This window comes from Rissa tridactyla, chromosome 2 (assembly GCF_028500815.1).
Source record: "Rissa tridactyla isolate bRisTri1 chromosome 2, bRisTri1.patW.cur.20221130, whole genome shotgun sequence".
Taxonomy (NCBI): Eukaryota; Metazoa; Chordata; class Aves; order Charadriiformes; family Laridae; genus Rissa; species Rissa tridactyla.
In genome coordinates this window covers 38,267,414-38,291,063 of record NC_071467.1, presented here as the reverse complement: position 1 = coordinate 38,291,063, position 23,650 = coordinate 38,267,414, and the positions used below count along the sequence as shown (strand labels likewise).

Sequence of the window (23,650 nt, the reverse complement as noted above, 5' to 3'; positions counted from 1 at the left end):
ACAGATGACGGAACAAATGAGGCACATCTATTAGCTTTGTTTGTTCAGCAGCAGGACTAAGACCGACCTTTTAAAGTTTTTCTAGGTTTAGTGCTTCCTATTATGCATGGTGTAGCATTAGGGACCTTGAGTGTGTACTTATGCCCTCGCAGCGGAATACCAGAGCAAGAAGAAAACATGCTGTTCTTCCAGGGCAATTACGATGGAAGAAAATTTTTTTCTTTATTCCTTTTTTTTATTTTTTAAGAGGCTTTCACCTTAGGTGAAATGTGCTTATATTGAAGCGGGGGGGGGGGAAGTTAAGATTCTCGCTGATATTTAGGTCTTGTGCTGTGGCTGTACAGGAGTGTGATAGCCCTGAGCAGCGACAGAAGAGTCTCTGGTGCAGAGAACTGAACTTGGAAAGAGTGTGAATTTACAGCTGCCCAGGGGCTCCACCACCACAGCGATGTCATGGAGGGGCCAGGGCTGCGTCTGCAGGTTGTGGTCCAGACTGGAAACTTTTTCCCAGGCTGTCAGCAAGCCAACACATCACTTGCAGGAGGACCATGTCTTCCTTAAGACACCTAGTTTGTGTCAAACTGCATGTGAAGCAGGACAAATGGATTCTATCAGGTCAAAGAAAGATTTGTAGTGTTCTTACGCACACACACACACAAAAAGGACTAGAAGAGACTTCCAGTGGTTCAGGCTCCTCAACTGATAAAAGCTGCTGTTTATGGCCTTCCTTTTGTTTTTCTTCCTGCTAGCTCTGTATTCTTTTTAAGTGGCAGGAAAACTCTAGAAGGAGTTGCATGTTATTGTTAGATAGCCGAGGTGGGTTTCACTTAAAATGGATGCTTTTTACAATTTTTAAGTTCAGACAAGGAACAAACAATACAAGAATACCTTGTTAGACCTTTGGAAGTAGAAATCGTGGTGCCAGTATGGGATGAGCACCAACAAAAACTGGGTACTTTATCCAGTGGTTAGGAAGCACAAGAAAGTTGTAATGATCCATGAGGTTGTACGTTACTCTGGGATTGAACAGCTCTTTCCTTTTTGGGGAGGGGAAAAGAACATGTTTTGTTCTGTTTTTTGGTTTTGTCCTGATACAAGGGAAAACCTTCCAACACTTTTTCCTCATTCAGGTTCTTTGGGCGAGAAGGGAAAGGAGAGAACAATATATCTGTTATTCAGTCTTGTCTCTACCAATTTAATCCAATGCAGAAATAGTGTTCGAATACTGAAAGATTAATTCCTGAAAATCCAGGCCTTACAGGAAAGGTTTAGTTGTGTTAATCAAACATTTTCTTCCAAGTATATAATACGGCAAGAATCTCTCTTGTCACCTTGTAGCATTACTTCTGCATAACCGGGGTGGATCTCTTGAATGGGTCGAACTGCATAACCTTTTTGTCTGGAGATTTGCCTTTTGGAAGTTGTCCTGAAAATAGTTTTCTGTGGGACTGTAAATAATTACACATGGAAGATGGATCAAGGACACCCACGTGGACGTAATGTTAAATGTATGCAGGACTTATGAGAAACAGAAGTTTATGATGATGTCTGAATGTACTTCAGCTTTCTATGATAAATGATCTAAATAATCTGGCATTTTCCCAAGTTTGTATTTTGGACCATCGGCACAGTTTTAAAGAAGCTGTCAGTCAGGAAGAGAAATGTTAGACAGAACAGCAATTGTTGTAGCAGCTGGAGTGTACAATTCCAGCAAGTGGTGGTAGGCTAAAGAAAAGACCAAGACCAGGAATGAATTATAGATGCAATCAAATGACTGACTGTAATGATGGGCTAAACAGCATTCCCATTAAATATGTGTTAACAAAATCCTTAAATGAGGAGAGCGAAAAAGGAAGCTTGCATGAAATCACACCATCTTGGCAAGAAGTGCTTATTCCTATCCTTCGTCAGGGACATGGCTTTTAGCTGTACCTTCTCATCTCACTCCTTTGCTTAATTAGAAGTGGGGAAGGAAGGAACTATCCAAACTGTATTGAAGGGATGCTGTAATGTAGCGATCATTCTTTTAAGATATACGAGGACATCAGGTTAGCTATACCAGACCATCAGATGGAGCTCTGACTAGGATTCACTTTTGCCCATACTATACTCTCTATTTTCTTCCTTGCATCTCAGGATGCAAGAGCTGTTGCCTTTCTCAGTAGTCTCCTGCCTTCCCTCTTTTTGCCACCCCAAAAGTTTCAGCCATGCCCCGTCTGTGCTTGGAACAACATCTCTCACCTCGCATCCCGTCTCAGAGGCCTTCCTGAAATTCTGCTTGTTTTGTGAAGCCTCCAAGGTGGTACCATCTCCTTAGGTGCACCATGCAGGAACCTCAGCTGGCCACACTAAGAACCACGAATCTGATACACAGAAGAGTTTTGAGTGGGATTGTGCAAATTAAGGGTGGGGTGGGTTTCTCTGTGCTGCATCCTGTGGTAATGTGTGGAGAAGAAAGCGTGGCAGGAAGCACAGAAGAAGCAGCCAGAAAAGAGACAACAAATGTTGCTTGAGACAAACTGATAACTCTATTTTTACCACATCCTGCCATAAGAAACGATGACTGAAAGTGACTATAGAAGAAAAAAGGCAAAATGATGCCTAGCAGACAGAAGGATGCTTCTGCACCCTCGCTAATGTCTCCAGTATCTCTTTCCTCCAATTCAGCCTGATTAATTAATTTTTTTCGCTGGCCAGATGCATGAAATCCTGGCATCGAAACCCCATTTTAGCTTCCTGTGCCCGGGCGTGCCAGCTCTGCGCTTGGCAGAGCGACCCAGCTTTATGGAGGCTGATATTTAGGAATAATGGTCTCTGCGAAGGCACCGCAGCCTCACCCCTGGCAATCCCGCTCCCCAGCCCTCCGCTGTGCGCCGGACCGCGTCCCCCGGGATTATCCGCCGCTTTAACCGCAGGATCCCGGTAATCCGGCCTTGGCTCTCTTATCCCAGCGCTGGCCGGCAGCCGCGGGCTCTGCCCCTCTCTCCCCCGGGCCGCGGGGCCCTCGGCGGGAGCGGGGCCGGGGACAGGCCGGAGCGGAACGGGCGTGGGGCCGGCGGCGGCCGCGAGTCCCCGCCTGACCCCGCCGCCGGTGGGGGGGCGCGGGGCGGGGCGGGGCGGGGCGGGCGGCGGCGGCCGCGGCACCGAGCGCGGCCCCGGTCGGGGGGAGCCGCCGCGGGCGGGAGCCCGGCGGGAGGAGCGCGGCTGACGCGGCAGGAGGAAGAGGCCGCTCGGGCGGGCGGACGGACAGACGGAGGGACGGACGCCCCCCGGCCGGCAGGTACGCGGGGTGCGGGTGGCGGTGGCTTGGGGACAGCTACGGGCACGTCGAAGAGGGGCCGCCCGGAGCCACCCGCGGTTCACCGGCCGCGGGGACGCGGGCACCGGGCTGTTTTGGCTGCCTGTTGTTGCAGCCCGAAGGACGTAGGTGTGTTTTTCTGGCGTCCCCAGCGGTGCCTGCGGAGGGTGTTCGGCGCGGACCCCCCTCCCCGCCCGCGGGACACACACACGCTGAAGTGTCCGCGCAGGACACGGCGGCCCCGCGTGGGCGTGCGGCTCCGGCGGCGGGTCCGGCGGCGGCCCGGGGCAAAGTGCTGGCGGAGAATAAACAAGCAACTGTGGAGAAACTTCTGCTTTTTTTTTTTTTTTCTTTTCCCCCAGCTCTAACAGTGATAGATCTTATATCTGCAAAGAAGTCGCAAAGTCGTTCTGCATTTCGCTCGCCTTTTTTTTCTTCCCACCCTTCTCCAGCAGCGTTACTTGCCCCTGCCCTAATGTTTTTATCTGATACTGTGTGCATGTGAAGTTTTACATGTGATGCTTTACTTCCCATGGCTGGCTGGGTTTGGGAGGGTTTGATTTCTGGGTTGTAACTACAGACGCCGCCAAACTCCATTTCAGTTCCGCTGCTCTACTTAATTCCAATATAGACAGGGATGCTCAGCATCCCTGTCAGCAGACATTTAAGAGGTGAGGCGTGGGTTGACATTTACATTTCGAGCAGCTGAAAGAACCCTTTCCCCCTGCCCCCATAGTGTGGGGAGACCCCCGTTCGCTTTGCAGAGGAAAGGCGGTTAACGCGGTTCGGGTCTGCCACCGCTCTCTCTAGTGGTCTCTGTGCCAGAGGCAAGGGCTGGAATTGCCTCTTTACCCCTTTAAACACCTTCAGTATGACAGAAGGTTGGACGCAGGGAGAAAATTAAAGTAACGTTTTCTCCTCCCCTGCAGAAGGAGTTGCAGAGCATTGGTACTTTCTGCACAGGTCTTTTACGGGGAAGGTAAAATTCTGACGTAGACTTCTGACAGGATTTGCATTAGGGAGAGAACTAGTGGAGCTTGAAGGAGTGTCCCACAACATTCACCTGCCTCACTCAGTATTTGATGGATGTCTTTGGCTCTGTTCTTTCGTGAGTATTGGTCAGAGCTCCTTGGCTTCCCTTTCCTGAGATTTATGTGATCCTGCAGAGCTGTTTTTTGTCTGAATTCTTCCAGGCTGTTTCCCTTAATTTTTGGGAGTGTATGAAAAGCAGGAGTGTGCGCTTCTTGGCAGCAAAAAACAGTTAGTGATCTCTATTATTTCTCTCTAGTAAGTGCTACGGCCTCTTTGTTACGCGCTCTGAGCATTGAAATAGCATTGACGTTTATATTGGACACTCAAAATAGATGCTGACAGCCCTTGCATTTAATTTCTTTCATGCTAAATCTTGTAAATTCAGCATCTATTGTTATCTTAAAAGAGGATTAAAGATTTCTTGAGGGGAATGAGAGTTAGGCAGACTGGTGTGTAGATGGGCTGCATCCAGAGTACTGCAAGATTTGTCACGTTGTTCGGAGGGGATCTTAATTCTGATAGTCAACAACTGGTAGGAGTTGTTGCTTTTTATTATTGCTCTCTGCATTTTCATTCTCTAAGGACAAGTAGCTTTCTAAGAAGCCTGTCAAAGCTGGATGCACAAGTCTCATTCAGCAGAGGTCTTCAAAGAACCTACGGGGGACATTAGTTGGGCGGTTCCTAGCCCACTCTCCTTATAAAATAATGTATTGCAGGGAGCTAGTCGTTGAAGTTTTAAGATGTGGGCACTTTAAAATTACTAGTCTGTTCAGTTTTTGACTTGTTTAAAGTCAATCCACAAGTAGGTGGATAATTTGACTGTAACGGCATGTGTTTAAAATAGCGATTGCTGGGTTTTAATATGCAGAATTGTTTCAGCCTAGCTAGCTGGAGTAGCTGCAAGCCTCCAAAGCTGACTTGACCCAGCAACAAGATATTTGAATAGGGTACATTGAGAGCCAAAAATAAAGTATATTAAATAAAATGTCACAGGTATTAACAAATAAAAATAGATGCAAAGCAGCTCTTGTCTCCCCTGGGATCTGGGATTTATGATGGAAATCATCTGTCATTTTATAATGCCATGCATGCTAATTGCAGGTTCAATCATCACTGTGTAAGAGGGTATGTCAAATCTTATTTTCCATCCCATCTATACAGGATAAGCTTCTAATAAGCTGTGATCCTTCAGCCACATCCACATCAGCTCTCTCCTGGGTTACCCTGCCTGTATCCCAGATCATTTTCCAGATGGTTTCAGTTTTATAATTTGCATGCAAGTACTAGGGCATTTTTGTCCCATGGCTACAAGCCATTTTATACACAGATGCCCAGCATTTCTGCACATAAATTGAGATCAGATGACACATATTTGTAATTGTAAATGAATATTTATTTTTGGCTGTCTAATTTGTCATTTAGAAAAATGTTATTTTTAAGGAGTGAGCACTCTCCAAAAGAAAAGTCACTGGTTGGTTTTGCCACTTAATTTTTGGATGCTCATAAGTCATCGAAGACTTACACTGCCATGAATATTCTTTTCTGTAGACCAAGGAACTAGAAACTAGCATAAGTCATCTATGTATTTATATAGACTGAGATGTAGTAAAGCAATATGTTGTTTTTATTTGAAGTTAGCACTTCGAGTGTTTATATTGAAGGATTCATTTTGTTCTAGTTTAAGTAGTATCCATATGTTAAAGTAACCTGCAAAGCAAACACTTACGCTTTCCAAAGTAGAACTGAAGGGCTTCAGCATATTGTAAGAACATTTTAAAATGTGTTAATCAGGTTCCTGCTTGCATTCCTAATTCTCAAACAGAATTTATCCCCCCAAGCCTTCCAAATCACCTAACACAGTGTCTGCCTGACTCTGAAAGTGTCTTAAATGTATTGAATCTCCCTCTTTAAGCAGAAAGTTCTTAAGCGCCTTATCTAGAGCTGTTGTAGCTGAGCATCAAAGCCCTTAGGAGATCAAGAAACTAGGACACCTGGCAAGCACACTGTAAACACACATGCTGATTGGATTGGTTGCGTCTTGAAACGCAGTGGTATGGGCTTTCTTTTTAAAACATCACCAGAAGAGGAGCCAGTGCTCACCTTTCCCTGAGAGCCGGTGGTGGTGGGACTTGTCTGAAGAGTAGACTGGGTTTTAGGAGTTGAAACCCGGGCTCCTGATCCCTGCAGCCAAGGGGTTCAAGCCCACATCTTCCCCCACCTCCACAGCTGTCGCCCAGGCTGGAGTGAGTGGGAGGCCACACTTCTCTCCTCGTGTTTAACCTGGGACTTCTTGTGGAAGATGCAGCAGGTCACCCAAGGCTGACCTGAAGGAGCACCAGCAAGAGTTGGGTTCCTGCTGGTGTGTTCCTGCAGTTTGTGGGTTCTCCTGGGAGGAGGGCTGGGATCTAGTGCTTGGTTGCTGATGAGGAGATTCTTATCAGAGGTGGGAATTTCCACAACATCCTCCATGTTTCAAGAGAGGAGCAACACTTGCCTAGTTGCTCTAGAGAAAACTGTGTCCAGGAGAAGAATGGTCTCTGAGCTCTGGCGTAGGTGGTGACAGCTGTTTGTAGTCCTGGTTTAGTTTAAGCCCTGAAGTTGAAGTGGGGAGAGCACCCCATATTTCCTTTCCAGGGCAGAAATATTCATCCTAGGCCACCTCTCTCTCGTGGTCTAGCTGTGTGGTCGTAGGTGCCAGCCTGGCAGTTCTGTATTATGCAGGTGTTCAGTTCTTGTCACAACCGATCCAGTCCACTGGTTGGGGTGTCTGTGACCTGACCTGTAACTCCATTCCCTCACCCAGCTCTGCGGTGAGAGTTGTCTTCCCTGGCCTTTAGCAAAGGAAGAAGTAAGGTTGTATCTTCACGTGATCTTATCGCTTGGTACTTTCAGACACCCTGTGAGCGTCACCTGACAAGGAAATTCCTCATTCCCTCATATTTGGAAAGCTTTGCTTTGGTACTACAGCGTTTCTTTCTTCTAGCGCAGGAAAGGACCTGGGCGGGGGGGGGGGGGGGGGGAGTGGGGTGTGGATAAGTGAGACTGGTGTCTAAATTTATTTAAAAGCTCCTTTATTTAAAGAGATACCACATCTTATTTTTTGGCAGTCATTTGAAACTCCGAGGGCGACTGGCAAGCCGCTAGTGCTAACTGCCTTGCCAAATGCTGTTGCAAAATACTGCTACTGCAGAAGTTGGGTAACTTTACAGACCGTTACGTTTCTCTTGGAGTAAACCAAAGGGGTGCCAACTTCTGATCCTTTGCCTCTGCTGAGAAGCAAGACCGGCACGTTTCCAGCTGTTTCCGAGGCACCAGCTTTGCTGCTGCCATCTCTTCTACTTCTTGCAGTCAGTTTTCCTTCAACAGTACTTCTCCATCTCTTGTTCGCTGTTGCGAAGTAACTGAAGAACCAGAACTATTTAAAACTTTTTCATTTTATTGTTAATTGCATCAAAAGAGATTTGCAGTGCCTCATGGAGTTATACCTCATATTTGAGTGTTTGTTGAACAACGGTGGAATTGAAGTCACTCCCAAAGTATTTACATTCATCTAATTAATAGAGGGTACAAAATCGGATATCTAAATATTTGCCAACTGTGGGTCAATTTTTGAGGTCTTGTAACTTTTCTGTTTGCTGTTAAAATAAGGCACCGGTTGGAAACACAGTTCTTATTTTTCAGAAACTATGGCTGTTTCAGGGCTTTGCACCATTAGTCTTTGCTCAAATTGGTATTTTAATGAGAAATTGTGCAGGGGGGGGACTTGTGAGGATTATTGTCCTGTGATGTTGCATATAACATTGCGTCACAGTGACATTTTTGGATTCAGCTCGGAAGATTCACTGAAGGGGTAAGTGGTGCTTGGGGCTAAACATCTTAAATCATGCAGTTACTCAGGTTAGAAGGAACCTTGGGAAGCGTTGAGTGTGATCTCCTGATCCAAAAAGGGTTAAGTGCCCTGAGTTCAGGCAGGGTTGCTCAGGGCTTTGTCAAGCTGGGTTTTGAAAACCTCCAAAGGCAGAGGCTCCACAGCCCCTCTGGGCAACCTGTCCTAGTGGTCAATTATCCTCGTAAGGATTTCCTTTCGATTTCCTTTCGATTTCCTTTCTCGTGCAATGCACCGCAAGCAAAGAGTCTGTCTCTGTCTTCTCAGTAACCTTCTCAAAGGCATGGGGAGGCTGCTGCGAGGTACCCATGAAGCCTCCTCTTCTCAAGGCTAAGTGAGTCCAGTCGCCTCCGACTCACCTCGACTGTCTGTCTTCTGGCTTCTTCCATGCCCTGTGTAGTTCCTGCTTAAGTGCAGGAATGTCAGACATATGTCTTTAAATGTGAATGTACTCAGTCCACAGGACTCTGACAGAAAAAGCATGTATTTGGATTATGATAGTTTAGATTTAGACTTTTTTTTTTTTGGCATCTTAGTGTTAGTTATTTATGAACTGGGATCACTATCAAGCCCTAAAATATGTCTCATACTAAGTTTAGTAAATAAGTAAGGACTGAGCATTCAGAAAATGAATGCTTTTACTTAAATGCTGTGGAATTTCCAGTTTATGGTATGTGTTTTGCTTTAACGTTGGGAAGAGCATGGAATAGGGATGGGAGGTAATTAAAGAAAAAAGTAACTTTTGTATTCCCTTTGGATGGGATTTAACCATACCTTGCAAAAGCAAGTTGCATTAAGTCTACGAGTTTGGAATGTTACCAAAACTACAAAACGGAGAAAATTTAGAACAGTTCAGAAATAAAAGCTATCTGGCAAAAGAGCCCAGACTATTAAACACCTGAAGACAAGTGCATCAAACAACTAGGAAGACTTCTGCTTCCTTGCTGCAGTAGTAACGATGCATCTTGGTAATATTATAGAAAAAAAAGAAAAAAGCTATGTTTTCATAAAAGGAAGTAAAAAGAGCACGTAGCATTAAAAAGTACGTAGCAATGTTTTATGAGGGGTAAGAAGGGAAACAGAAGGGGGTTATCTAGAGTCATAGTAGATGCTGACAGCCTAGAATCCCATTTGCCTCCTGCTTTTTTTCCCCCAAATACTGGGCCCTCTTGGTTCATTCAAGCATTTCATTTAAGTAATATATCTAATGGTGTTAATCTAATCTCTTGGTACTTATGGTAAATTTCTTGTAAATAAGTAATTTAGCTTGATCAATTGCTCTGACAAGGGATTCTGGATTTTCAGACTATCATGGAAATACTTAAGCAGCACTTTAATATTAAAACATCTAAATTTCACCCCCATCCATCCCAAATCAGCCCTTGGTAAAAGAGTATCTGTTGTCTTTGGAATTGCTGGGTCTTTTTTCTGCCATCCTTCTGTGTTCGGAGCCCTGATTGAAAACATACGGGGTTTCTCTGTCAGGGGACCGCAAAACTGTCCCTTGATGGTGTCCCTTAAGAACCGTGTGATACTTGCAGCAATGACAGAAAACCTGAGCGATTACATTGCTCTGGCAAGAGAGTGTGGCCAGTGTGCTCCAAAATGTTCAACCATCTTAGTGTAAAGTGTTTGTATCAGAAACAAACTGTGCCGTTTCCAATGAGGTTTTACATCTTGTGTATGCGTCCACACATATTATATGTAACTCTAAAGGCATATGCCAGATAGATTGATTTAACTTCACTTTTCTTCAGAATTTTTTGGAGGTTGGCTGCCTCTTTGGTGCGCTTTTCATGTTAACTAATATGTTATGTGGTGGATGAATAGGATTCTTTATAGAATTATCTAAAACCAGGCACTGATTTATTTGAAAACAAAGGGTTTCTTTAGAGCTAAGTTTAAGCTGGCATTGCCATGAATCCTAGAATTATTCTACATTTAAATGAGAGAACAGTGATGCACTTGTGCTTGGGCTTTGAACAGAGCTGTTGACCAGAGACTCGGAGACTGCTGAGCAAATCTTTCTAGGTTCACTTGCCAAAGTTTCCAAGATGACTTTTCTTATGCAGAAAATGAAAAGCAAAACTAAAAGATGCCATAAGTTGCACTAGGCAATTTTTTTGGAGGTATGCAAAATTGTTCTGCGGTGTGTGATCAAAAAAATCTATAAAACCCCAAGTGCTCTGTAGCAATCCGAAGGCGTACTTTTGCTCTTGTTTTGGTTTGGGGTGTGTGGAGTGTAGCGCATAGCAGCTAAACAATACCTCACTTGTTTATAAAAAAAACCTTGGGAAGAAGGGGTGAGAAAGGAGAAAATATTTACAGTAGTTTTCTACCCAATTAAAATCAGAAGGCAGACTGAAAAGGAAAGAGTTCATCTACCGTCCAAGCCAATTAAAAGTAAGTCTTGCTGCTTGGATGGTAATTTACGTATCCAGGGCAATGTAAATGTAAACTGGGAGCTTGACTTAACCTCACCAGTTCAGACGACCTTCAGATTCATGATTCATTTTGTTTCGCTTATGGCATCTGAGTGTTTAAGCACATTTTATGTGAATTGACAGAGGCTATTAGAAATTCATAAAATGTTAAACTTGTGGAGTACTTCACCAGAATGTGTAAATAGTGCCTGTCTTGCAAACGTAGCTCTGCAACATGAGCTGGCTGGGATCCTTGGTTAAGATATTCTTATGTTTGATGCCCTCAGCCATTTTTCCCATTGTTTAATTATAAGGGAATAAAAGCAGAATTCTGAAGCTTCTCTCATGTCTTAAAATGTGCCTAGAATTTCTGTGCAAACATTTTAATTGTATTTGTTGATGTTAATTGAGGTTCTTTGGGGTTTTTTTCCCCCATGTTTCATGTATGTCTGTTTATAAAGAATTAAATTAGAGGTGGAAGGAGGAATCTCATAACACTTACAGGGTTTTAGTCAGAAATGAAACTGTAAACTTGTCAATGTGTGCAAAAATCAGTTTGCTGTTTTACATTGGAGCATCACTTGAAGTGACCTGAAAGAAATTTTATCATCAGCCACACAGTCAAAGCCCAGATAATTATTCAGGGAAGCATGCTGGATGCGTGATGTGCACAGAGTAAGAAACAAAACAGTCCTTGACAAGGAATCCAAAGGTGCCGAGTATTTCAGAAGCGACAGAGCCATGGTCTCATAAGGAACAGAGAATGGCCTGGCAGCTCAGAATCTAAACAGGCACACACACACACAGAGACATGCATAATTTGACCATTCTTTAGGAAAAGAAAATTGCATCATGAAATTAAAATAAGTTGATAAGAAATGAGGAACTGGCAATGGGAAACTGGAACGTTCTTTGTCTTTGTTACTGCTTTATGACTTGGCAGCTGGAAAAGATTGATGGCTTGGGTGCTTGGCCTTTTGTTTTGGTTCTGCTGTAATTTATTTGAGTCAGAAAGTCCCTAGACGTACGTCCTCATTTAAAGAAAAGCAAGAAAGAAAAAGATAGATTATTACCAATGGTATTTTAAAGCAAATGCAGTTGTTAAGTGAAAACATGGTGATGGTTTCTTACAGTTTATTTACAGACCTACCAGAGATGTCCATATGTCACATCAGATGTCAGTTAAAATGGTCAATATGCTGTCTTGCAACAGTCAGTGTTTCTAGATACCTAATGCTCATTGCTGCAAAGTATTGAGTTCTGTCTAACAGTTGAGGCAAGCAGTGTTGTTCTGGTCTGCTACAGCTGACCTGTCCTGCTTTGCTCTCTGCCATATGGGTGCCACTGTTGGTTCCTGGATTCCTCCGGTTTGGCCTAGGGTGAGTCTGGGTTACCGGATGAGTTCCGTTCAGGAGCCTGCTTTTGAAGTACGTCCCTCACCGCATTTTGCTTCACTTTGCTGTGTGATCTTGGGGAACATGAGCTGGGTTCCTTTCAGATGAAGTCAGACTGGAAGGTGTTCTGCAGGAGTGCTTTTAACACCTACCGACCATGAACGGGTGTCCTGCCCACAGGACCAGCCTAGAGCTGGCCTGAAGCAAAACATGCGAATCCTGCCACGCCAACATGGGTAGCGTGGAGGCTGCATCCTCAACATCAACTGGTTTCCTCTCTGTGGATGTGCTTTTCTTGCACTGCATTACTTACTAAGGTAGACACTGGAACAAAAACTACAGCAAGGGCAGATGGAAGCACCTGGAGCCTGCCTTTTCTCTTGACTTCAGATGCAACCTCCTAAGTAGCTGCTCATGACGGTGTAACGCCTCTGAAAGGCTCTCCCTGCAAATGGCGGTCTCATTTTTCATCTTTCTTCTTCTCAGTTTCCTGCCTGCCACTTGACTTCCCTCAGTGCTTCTCCTCTCTGTGCTTTCAAACCACTTTTCCCTCCCCTCACTTCTTGTTTGCCACCATCTCTTTCCTAGAACGTTGCTCCCAGCCATAAGTCTCAGTCTCAAGAGGTCATTAACTGTCTCTGCCCCAAAGGTGGAATCTGTCTTTTATGAAGAAATGTTTGCCTCAGCTGCTTTCAGAGCTCTTTCCTGGCGGAATCTCTTCCAGTGCTTCACTATGCTTCCATTAATTTATTTTATTTTATTGTCTCCCCTCCTCCAGAGTTTAACCTGAACCTCTTATGTGCACATTTTAAGCTCATTAGGACTTGCCCTATCCGTAGCTGACTGAAGAGACAATTCCCTTCTCTTTGTAGTAGTCTTCCAACGTAACAGCTATCCCTTAAGTGCTTTTTTTCCCCCCTGTACTAACAATTAGTTTGTCCATCCCACCTCCTCATAAGTCACATTTTCTAGACTACTTTGCATTCTCATCACTGTTCCCTGGGCCCTCTCTGGTGGGTCCACATCTTTCCTGGGTATTCAGACACCCACAGAATAAAGCAGAAGGATTTTTTTTGAGTTCAGCAGATTATGCTCAGGCTTTGCACTCCAACGATTCCTTTTTTTTTTTATTTCATATCTCATAGCAATGTTTGTCTTTCTTACAACAGCGTAAGATTTGTCTCTTGCGACCCGCTGTAGTCTCCTGCCTTGTTGTCTCCCATCCTGTATTTCTACATTTGATGTTTCCTGCCTGTGGGCAGTATCTTGTACATAACCCACTACATTTCACTCCGTCCTTCCAGATCACTATCCTGACGATGATATATTTAACCTTTGTTTCTCACACCCTGAACTAATACTTATTCTTCCGGCATCTGCAGTCTGATTGTTAAAGTATCTTGAGGCAGTTTCAAAGCCTTACTAAAGGGAAGATGTGACATCTGTGGTTTCTCTCCTACCTATCTGGAAGGCCTGTCAGAGGAAGTTAGCAATGTGATTTAACAAATCTCTTTTGGCTGCAAGTTAAAATTATCTTCCAGGTGCTGCTAATTAATTTGTTCTGGGTTGTTTTCCCCATGAATTTGAAGTTAAACTGACTCATAGGGTCTCTAATATTCTTACTTCTTGTTTTTTGTTGCTTTGGTTTGGTTACTTGTTTGTTTTTCTCCATCGTGCACACGTGCACACACTTTCATTCACGTTCTCTCACTCTCTCTCTCTCCCCTGTTCCCCCTGAAATCTTACCTGTCATTGCTATTGTTTATGCTAATCACTGCTTGCATTTGACCCTCTTGGTGAAGACTGATGTCCTAAACATGGTAGCCTTCTGGATGTCATCTCTTACCAGTTTTTCTTTGTGTTGGCTAGGGCAGCAAAGTTTTTCTTGCTCTTGAGCTATAAACTTATTCATAATAAGGATTTGGTTTTTGTTGCTAGCCAGTTTTTTTAATTTGCATTATAATTCTATCTTAACCATGCTGATTCTCACACCTGTGTACTTATGCAGATTTTATACTTACTGCTAGCAATTTGACCATGTTTTCACATTCTGTGTCTGTCTTGACAAATAAATCTTGTGCTACAGCTTCTGCTGCTTATTTTTACAGGGCACAAGCACAGATTATCCTGTTGTATTGTTTCTTGGTGGAAGTGCTGCTGCTTTCTTGTCTCTCCTCTTAGTGGTGTCTCTTGTGAGGTCTTCTCTCTACCTGAGTGTGTTCCCATTTATCTTCGCTACATTTATGAGCTCCCTCTCCTCCCCTTTCATGAGGTTTAGTCAACTTGTCTTCTGAACTGGTTGCTCTCCATTTGTCTAGAAACAAATCTAGAGGATCTGCTGCCTTCTGTATTTTCTCCGTTTTTTAATTTAAAAATTGCTGCTTTTGAAATAAAAGAAGTTTGAGTCTAAACAACGATAAAGCTTAATGTCAATTTGTGGGCCTTTGCTCCTGATATCGTGTGGCTATCAAGATACCACATGTTGTTGGACTCCCATTTCAGGCTTTTCTGTTTTATTTCCAAGTTGCTAGATTTGAGATATCAAACAAATTTTAGATTTGAGATATCTAAAATGTAGATTTGAGATATCAAACAAATAACCCTGGTGCTGCTAGCTATTTTTTTATGGCTTGGTCGTTGTTTAAACTGATTAGCCCTGTTAGTGCAAATGGCTTGTTCTTGCAACGCTTCGGACTCTGCCGACTGCCTGCCGCGCGTTGTCTGTCATTGTCCCCAGTGCCAGGGGATCTACCACGGTGGGAAATATCAGTTTAAAAAATAAAAGAGAGGGCTGTGCTTTCATATTTACGGAATCACAGAATCGTTTGGGTTGGAAGGGACCTTAATGATAATCTAGTCTAACCCTGTCTCCGTTTCTGGTGTGTAACAGGAGCCCATCCGTGGTGGGTCCAGATTTCATTCCACAAGTTGTTGATACCATACAAGGGTCAGATGCTGGATCCAAATTCTTCCAACTGTGGAATTATTTCTACTGCTTGTTAACAGCAGTGAAAGTAAAAAATTTTAACAGAACCACTTCATCAGAATGAGCACTTGTGTGTCTTGAGTGACCTCGGCAATTAACTGTAAATGCCTACCCCTTGCTGTTCTGAAAGGGGAGTGCTGTACTGCATGCCGCTCACAGGGAGAGAGAACCGAGCCTTTGCATGTTCACCCTTAGTGACACCAACGATGCTAAAAGCTTACTGTTGACTGTCTTCAAATGCAGGGTGAGTGAAAAAGGCAGAAAGGTGCTCCCACCCCTGGCTACAGGAAGCCAGTCTGTGCAGCGTTTTCTTTGAATTAAAGCTGCGACATGTGCTGATGCTATTTAAAAAAAAAAAAAAAAGGCATCTGGTTGTCCTGACCAGGGGCTTAAGAGCTAGGAATAGAAAGATTTTGAAACTTTGAAGGATTACTATGTAGTCTCTTGAGTATGATAAGAGGGCTGTGTGCAATAATACATATCTGTATGTATAAATTTACGTAGTTATCTTGGTCATCGGCAGCTGGTAGCACTCGAAACTGCATCATGTCCACATTATGCTGGATGTCTTGCACAAAATTAATAAAGGTCACCTCTTTTCCAAAGAACTCTGCTCTGGCTTTGATCCCTGGCTGGTGAGATAAGACAAGTCACAGCTGCAGTGTGAACAGGATCCTGAGCAGAGCGGGTGACGGTGGCACTCGAGTGTGGGGACAGCAGGGGGAGAGGGGTTGTGAGCGAGGAGCTGCACCTCTTGAGGGCTGAAACCCTGCAGGTTTCCTCGTGTGAGGCCAAGTTACAGAGAACAGGCAAGCGGAGAGGCAGGATGTAACAGGGTAGACAGATGTTGTCCTCCCAGCGAAGGTAAATGAGAAAGATGATACAACAAAAATGGGAAGATATTCTTTTTCATTGCCTACTATTTGATATTACTGTTTGCGGAGCGTGTGCAACTGCCTCTAACCTTTTTTCTTGTGCTGATGAAGGAGGTGCCCAAAATAAAACATTATTTAGAGTTTAATATAATAATTAAGTAGGCAAAGCTCTGCCAGCTTGTCCTTGAAACTGCTTTTTTATGTTTCTGTCTCCTTTTCTTCCACTTGCACAAACATTTCCAGAACCAATAACACTTACTGTGATTTTGATGGTAATTTATTTGCAGCCCTTCCTACCCTGTGCCTAATTAGAGACTAGTTTTAGGAAACTAATTGACTGAGCATATTGACACGTGCACCCAGACACTCCTAGGGAGCTCTGATCTTGCTGGGGTTGGCAAGTGGTCTTCCAAACATCTGTATGTAACCTGGGGGCTCTGCTGTTGCTCTGCACAGATGAGCGATCAATGTTACGGCGCGCTAGAGAATTAGAGCTAGGCTGCTTTTGGAAGGAAGTTAGAAGTAGAGTATTTTTTCCTAGCTGAGTGAAAAGGCTGTCCTTTGCAAGTAATCTTCCTCCACTGTGGGATAATGAATAAGACACGCTGGGAGTGTGGAAGACTTGAGATCTCTTCCTAGTTCTACTGCTAAAACTTCCCTCATGCCTTGGTTGAATTTTTAAGTCTGTGTTGCAGGCACATTTTTATTGCTGTTTTCATGTTTTACAATGTAGCAGGTCTTAATTTTATCGTTCACTGGAATCTGAATAGTCTTGGCCAGGAAAATGCTGCTACTGACGAAGAAAATACTACTTACTCCATTTATTGGGATTCAGACCTTGGTTTATTTATTTATTCTCCTTAGCCAATATCTGTGATGTTGTTTGCTTCTTTAATCTGGCTGCCTTCCAAATTTGTGATACATTCTGTGGCAACAGAATTAACCACAGACTGGTGTCAGACCTATTTTCCTTTTAAGGCTCTTCAGTAAATTGACTGTTGAAATTTTCAGCTCTGGGCCGATTATCTGTCAGTATTTGAAAACTTTTAAAATGTAAGATGAGTTATGTGTTCAGAAGACACTGGCAAGTATTTTCTGAAATGACTTTTTGCTAGTATCTGATTTACTTTTCTTCATAGTAAATTCCCCCCCCCATATGCTTGTATATATATATTTTTTTTTCCTTGCAAAAGAAAATCTCCATATAATTTGTTGTTGTTGTTATAAAGTAGAGGAGTGCGGCTTCTGTGTGTTTTCCTCTCCCTTCCCCTAGACACTACAGGAAGTCATGGGCTTTGCCCTCAACTTTCCTGGACATGCAGTAAAGCAAGACTTCGTATTCTCCCATGTAAATTAAATAACTAATCCTCACATCTTCTTGTTTACATATTCCCACAATTGTAGCATCCACGCAGGTATAGTTTGACTCTGCACCTGCCCACCATATTACTGCTTTCCAACTTACATTTATGTGAAATGTCCAAAATGTCTTTCCCTTTGGTGTTAGCTTAGTGTCTTGTTTGTTCTCTTTTTTGTCTCCTTCAGCCTCTGGTCCTTTTCTTAGTCGATAGAAAGTCTACTGTCACTCCATTATCCCATAAAAGTGTTAAGCTGCTCTGGCTTTTGTGACTTGAGGCATCCCTCCCAAAAAACCAGATTTTAAAATATGGTGCTAGTTTTAACTGTGCAAGTTCACAATGAATGTAATAAAATGTACATGAAAAGCTTTATTATTGAGCTATTATGCATGTAGGAACACTGGAGACAGGAATCAGCAGTATAAACAGCCATCTTGCTTGCTCTGACTTTAAAAGGATTAAGTAAAAAAATGTTTTTGTGCTCAGTACTTCTGCATTTCTCTTCTCAAAATTAGGCATTATTCTCCTAAGAGTGAGAAATAAACAGTGCTTGTATTTTCTGATTTTGAAGACACTTCTGAATGAATCAGTGGAGGCAGACGGGTGAAGGAATGAAAATACCCATAATTACCCTGACTTTATTTTAACGGAGGTATGTGGTGAGGACCCGTTGGCTGGACATGTTGCCACCATCGTGGAGGTGACCACACCAGCAGCGCGGGCGTTCCCTGTGGCTCTGGTGTACTAAAGACTGCATAAATTGGTGGCAAACAAAGCAAAAAAAATGAGCAGCGTAGGCCTGGGAGAACCGCACTTATATAAAGGTGAACGATGAAACATTATTTCTGAAGTGGGTATTTTGAAGGGCTGTTACCGCAACACTTTTTATATAAATGAAGGGTACATTTGAATCGGAAGCAATTTGGTGTAGAAACCTGCTAGTGACTCATCCCAAACCTGAGGGGAAACAGAGCTAGTGAGACACAGAGAGACTTTTGAGCGCTTACATGGTATCTGCTTCAGACTAAAGTTAAATTTTCAGCAGTTAATCCAAGAGTGGAAGGTATTAGCTCCGCTCGTATTAGCATCTGCTAGCATGGTGCATATTCCAGTTTGGGTACCTTCATCACCCTTGCAATTGCATCCCCACAGAGGCTGATTATTTGTCATTTCCTGAACATTGTACAAATTCTGTACAGCTCCTGTATTTTACTACCAATGCAGTAACAACGTATTTATGAAATGCTTCAGTTCATGAGATGTACGTCTCGAGTTCTCATGGCTTTACAAAATTCCTTATCTTCTTTCTAGAACAAAATTTTTTCTCTGCTTAATTCGAAGATTTATAAAAACATTTAATGAATCAGGTTGACACAAAGATTGCCATGTAATTAGAAAACTTTGGCATTGTGCTCTTTTGTGTTCTTATGCAAGCTTAAAATTGCGCTGTCATGTACAAAAATTACTTTAATTTGTACAGCATTGTTGGAGAAAACTGTAGTTGGAATAAGACTTATTCTTGATCTCACGCTTTATAGAAGGAAAACAGAGTAGCTTCCATTTGTGTTCAGGAACATTTTCCTATGAAACATTTGACTGATTTGAACAATGACTGCAAGAAAATACTATATCTTTTAAATAATCTGGTTCTTATTGTCCCTTTAAAATGGCTGTATGTACATCAAAGCTAAATGTCAATAGATACAATTTTGTGACAACTTCTCCTGCTTAGTATTCATGTTCCATGCTGTAACCTACAATATCTTTCCTTGTTCTCTGTGGTCATTGCCACCCAACACCATAACTAGCATCAAAAAATTGCTGGCCTGAAAGATTAAATACTGCCATGTTCCTTTTTAATATTGCATAATGGAACGGTGGTCTTGATTTAATATCAAGGTTAGAGGGATTTATTTAATTGCTGCGTATGCTTCATACTCAGATTTACAATATTCCATTAACTAGCTTCTGCTAGATTGCCATGTTATAAAAAGAAAGCTACATTAAAGAAAAATTCAGTTTAGTAGAGTCCAAAAGTTGATCATCTGTCCTTTGTCACTGCTTGTTCTTGGACATCCTGTGTTGTATTGGTTTTACCTGGTATAAGAGGACAGGATGTATCTTTATATACGTCTACTGCTGACGTATCTTTATATAGATCTATTGCTGAAACTCACTAAATAGTTCAGAGCCACATACGATCTTAAAACACTGACCCACACCTCCTAGGACTGAAAATGTGAGTATTTGTGCTTCGAGAACAAAAGCCAGACTCTGTAGTTGGTAGATGGCAATACATCTTCTCTGTGGGTTGGGAGTAGGTTGGGCATGTGGCAAACATGAGGAAATGGCTAGATAAAGAAGTAAACAAAGTAAGGGCAGCAAATAATAAACTCTTACAATATTTTGCTTAAATCTTCGTCCTCTTTGGATTATGACATATAGCTTCTTGCTCTGGTGGTGGGGTTTTTTAATTGTTGCTACCTTTTTTCTACTCCAAGTTGGTGTGTAACAGTTGCTCTAGTGGCGTGCACGTGTCTTTTGACATGAACAGTTTGTTAGAAGTATTAATAGAATGGCAAACACAAATCTGGTCTATTCTGTAGATCCTAGGCTGCCTTTAAAATACTGGCATTTTGGAAAAAGGCTGTGAGCCTTTTGTGAGGGGGGACATACCCCCCCAAACCAAGCCCTTGTTTAGTTTCATTTGAATAGAATACCACTGAAGAGCTTGGAAATGCAAATATGGTGCTTGTGTTCTTGCTCATCTCTACAGTCTGAGGAAGAACTGACATTCTGGGTAGACCCCACCTACATAACATTGTGTGCCAGAGCCCTTGTTTACCAAAGCGTGTTTGTCCACCCCAGCCTTTATTTGCAATTCTAGTAGAACGTGCTGTAGCTGGGATTCCAGAGGCTGAATTAAGAAACATCCATGCAGAATTACTACTTAGAGAGCTTTTTTACTTTTATACTTAGCTTAGCTTTGGTATACCTTCCTGCAGAAACTGCTCAGATCTCCTGCAAACTTAGACACTTGCCCTGTTTTATAGAACTGTATTTATAAACTGAATTCCAAAGAGTCTTTTTTAAGAGCAAAATGCAGGTCTTACCGTACTATCAGTTGGGAGGTTTTTGAGCAACTTACACTTTATGAGCTGTATTGGATAACTTCAGCTTCACAGTGTTTAACAGTGCAGTAGTTTATTACTGTGTTGTACGCGTGTCTGCTGAAACTACTCCCAGAACATGTTAGCGTATACCAGTAAGGTGTATATTTGACGTGTCAAGCAAATATGTTGCTATATATCTATAAAGCAGCTGGTTATCTTGGTCCATTTCTTATATATGTATTCACCCGTGTAGGACTTGGTGATGAAGTCAGGTCCAATGAACTCCTTTTTCCTCATTTTCTTGGAACCCATGTAAATTTTCCATGCTTCCCTGTCAGCAAGTGGAGGTGGCTTGAGGCAGTATCTACACTGGGCACCTCTAAGATGACTGAAAACTAAGGTAAACTAGGCTATCAGGAGTTTAGCATTGATACTATTATTCTGCTTCTGGGAGCTGAACTAGTTTGTGGAGATGTCGCTTGGAGTGAGTGAGGGTAGGTGCAAGGCAAAAAGACATCTGGGCCCAGTGGGGCAATGAATACGGGTGTACGTCCACGTCCCCTCGGTTAGTGGTGCTGCTTCTACCGACATGGCTGTAGGTGGAAGACGTCTCCTGGTGGAACCCTGCCAGCAAATGCACCGATAAGTGAACAGGGTGTAAACAGCAGGGTTTGGGTCAGAAGTGGTCTTTGGCAGACAGTTCATTTGCACCTCGCCGTTGACTTTGAATGCCTTGAATGATAAGGAATTTTTAGAAACTAATCCTGATGTTGTTTGCTTTATAACAAAATACATTGTTCAACTTGCCCTAACTGAAAAAAGTACCCTAAAATGACTGATATGGCAATAATAATACATTTTTATGTACATATGTGAGAAATAAAGAACTTGAGGAGGATGATGTGAGGAAAATAAAGATGCGTATAGGTAAAAAGCAGACATATCACTGCCTGATACTGCTTTTTTGTCTTGAAATCCCTTCATGCATTTATGCAGTTTCTACCAAAAATTGCTTGCCTATAGCAAATTACCCAGAGGGTTGTTAGTTACAACACAGTGTTTTGCAAAAGGAATGAATTTTCCTAAATACATTTATGAAAGTATACAGAGGCTTCGAGTAATCACAAAATGTAAACAAGCAGAACTCTTGCATTAAGGGAAAAAAGGGTAACTCATGGCCTTACTTGGCTTCACGGTTTCATTTTTTTCCATCTTTTAAAAACCTGTCTAACACTTGTCACAATAAGTTGATTTTCATGCATGTGTCTTCTCTAATATTCATGTATTTGGATAAAATGTGAACCTGGTTATGGTATGGATTATAGGTTGGTATCAAGCTCATGAGGGACGTCAGTGCTATGTCTAAGGTACATTCCAGCTTTTCTGCTGTAATGAATCCCTCAGGTTTCCTCCCCACCACCACTCATATTGCTCCATTTGCTACCTCCAGATAGTTATGCGTATCAAGTAATTCCCCATGATGAAGTGGTGGCCAGGTCCATAAACTCCCTTTTCTACAGGCTATTTGCCCATAGTTGTTGCTTGAAAGTTTTCTTCTTGTTGTATAAGACCATATGTGACATAACTGAGCACAAGTTACATGAAGTACAGCCAGAAATCCCTGGCCCATAAGAAAGCAGCTTAGAATATAGTGATCCCTGTGCCTCAGGAAATGAAAATTCTTTGAAGTGGAGTAAAATCCGCGATATAAAAGTGTCCTTTGTGAGGAGAAAGGGAGGCATCTCAGCAAAGTCTCTGGTACCGTGTGAGGAATGAGGGCTATCCTTGGAATGAGATGTGATCTGTAAAACCTGCCGTATGTCTGATTTTCTCCAGAGATGCCTCCTCTTTTCCTCCACTTGGAGGTGGTAGGAGGACATAATCTAACTGTTTGTCTTTGTTTTGGAGCTCTGGATAGCCGGCAGACAAGTAAGAGTGGCCATTCAGCCCAGACTGTAGATGTTACGAAGTCCCGTATAGGTCTGCTGAATGTTCGGAGTACAGCTTCTCGGAAGGACCAGATATATGTGCTGTAGCGTTGACCAATGTATATGTCAATGCGCTGAAGACAGAGGTGCCACTGAACTCCTTGTTAGTGGTACTTTTCCATGTGACAGTTATTCTTGCTCAGAGAAACTCTCAGATGTTGGCTTCATCATCCCAGCGTGTAAATGCATTGCTGAAGAGACTGAGAGCTTCATGTATTTTTAACAAAAACCACAACTGCTCTGAAGAGCGCTGGCAGGGAATCTGATTTTCCAAGGTACACAACAACGTACTTGGCGTACATGTTCCCCTAGGTAGGGATAAACTTGCCTTCTTAATCTTTCAGCTTTACCTATTTTACCTTAACTCATTGTGACACTGCTGCTTTTGGAACAATGCTTGCTTGTGTACCAGTGTTCATCTTTAGTATATGCTTCAATTGATTTAAACTATTTTTTTTCTTAGCTTATGAAGAATTTCTTTGATCATAGAATCAGAATGTGTTGGGTTGGAAGGGACCTTTAAAGGTCATCTAGTCCAACCTCCCTGCATAAGCAGGGACATCTTCAACTAGATCAGGTTGCTCAGAGCCCTGTCCAACCTGACCTTGAATGTCTCCAGGGCTGGGGCATCTACCACCTCTCTGGGCAACTTGTGCCAGCGTTTCACCACCCTCTTCCTTATATCTAAGAATGTGAAGCTGTCATTGATGCGGTGCTGCTATCATTCTTCTGGTCCATGTTGTGCGTACTCCATGATGTTTGTGAAACAATGCAATTTATTACTGTTTTTCTACAGTTTGCCATTATTTTGGTTTGTGGTGTTTGCTATGCTAAGTGTGAGTCCTTGTAGTGTTGTTGTAGATCCTCGTTTTGATCTCCACCAGCCTCTGTGCTCCAGGACACTCCTCTTGTAATACATGGATCACCGTCTTTGTATCTGGAATGCTGGAAAACTATCAGTTCGCTATGACTGTGGTTCAGTGTTGGGAAGCCTCTTTTTACTTGCCAAGTTCTTATGCTTTGTCAAGAGATAATAATGAATCTTTCAGTCATACTTCTTTAGGTGGCTTGTGGTAGTTTTGGGTGGTTGGTTGGTTTGTTTGGGAGAAGGCGTTGAAGTGTATGTTCACTACAAATCACTCTCTTAAGTATTCATTTCATTCTTTCAAATTAAAAGACTGTCTCTGTAATCTGAAGACATTTTGTAGTCGATCTAGCGTACAAAAAGAAAGTAGGGAAATAACCATTTCTCCTGCACAGCTCATGTAAAACTGAACCATTATTCAGACTTTGCTAA

The 23,650-nt window shown here is 42.7% G+C and overlaps 1 protein-coding gene across 1 annotated transcript in view; it reads left to right on the top strand.

Moving 5' to 3' along the window:
* The first annotated feature begins 3,143 nt into the window (after window positions 1–3,143).
* Window positions 3,144–23,650, top strand: part of SGK3 (serum/glucocorticoid regulated kinase family member 3) — a 62,768-nt gene continuing 42,261 nt past the window's right edge. The window contains exon 1 of the mRNA XM_054190231.1: window positions 3,144–3,280. The gene's annotated coding sequence lies outside the window, so the exon portion shown is untranslated. The remainder of the gene's footprint in view (window positions 3,281–23,650) is intronic.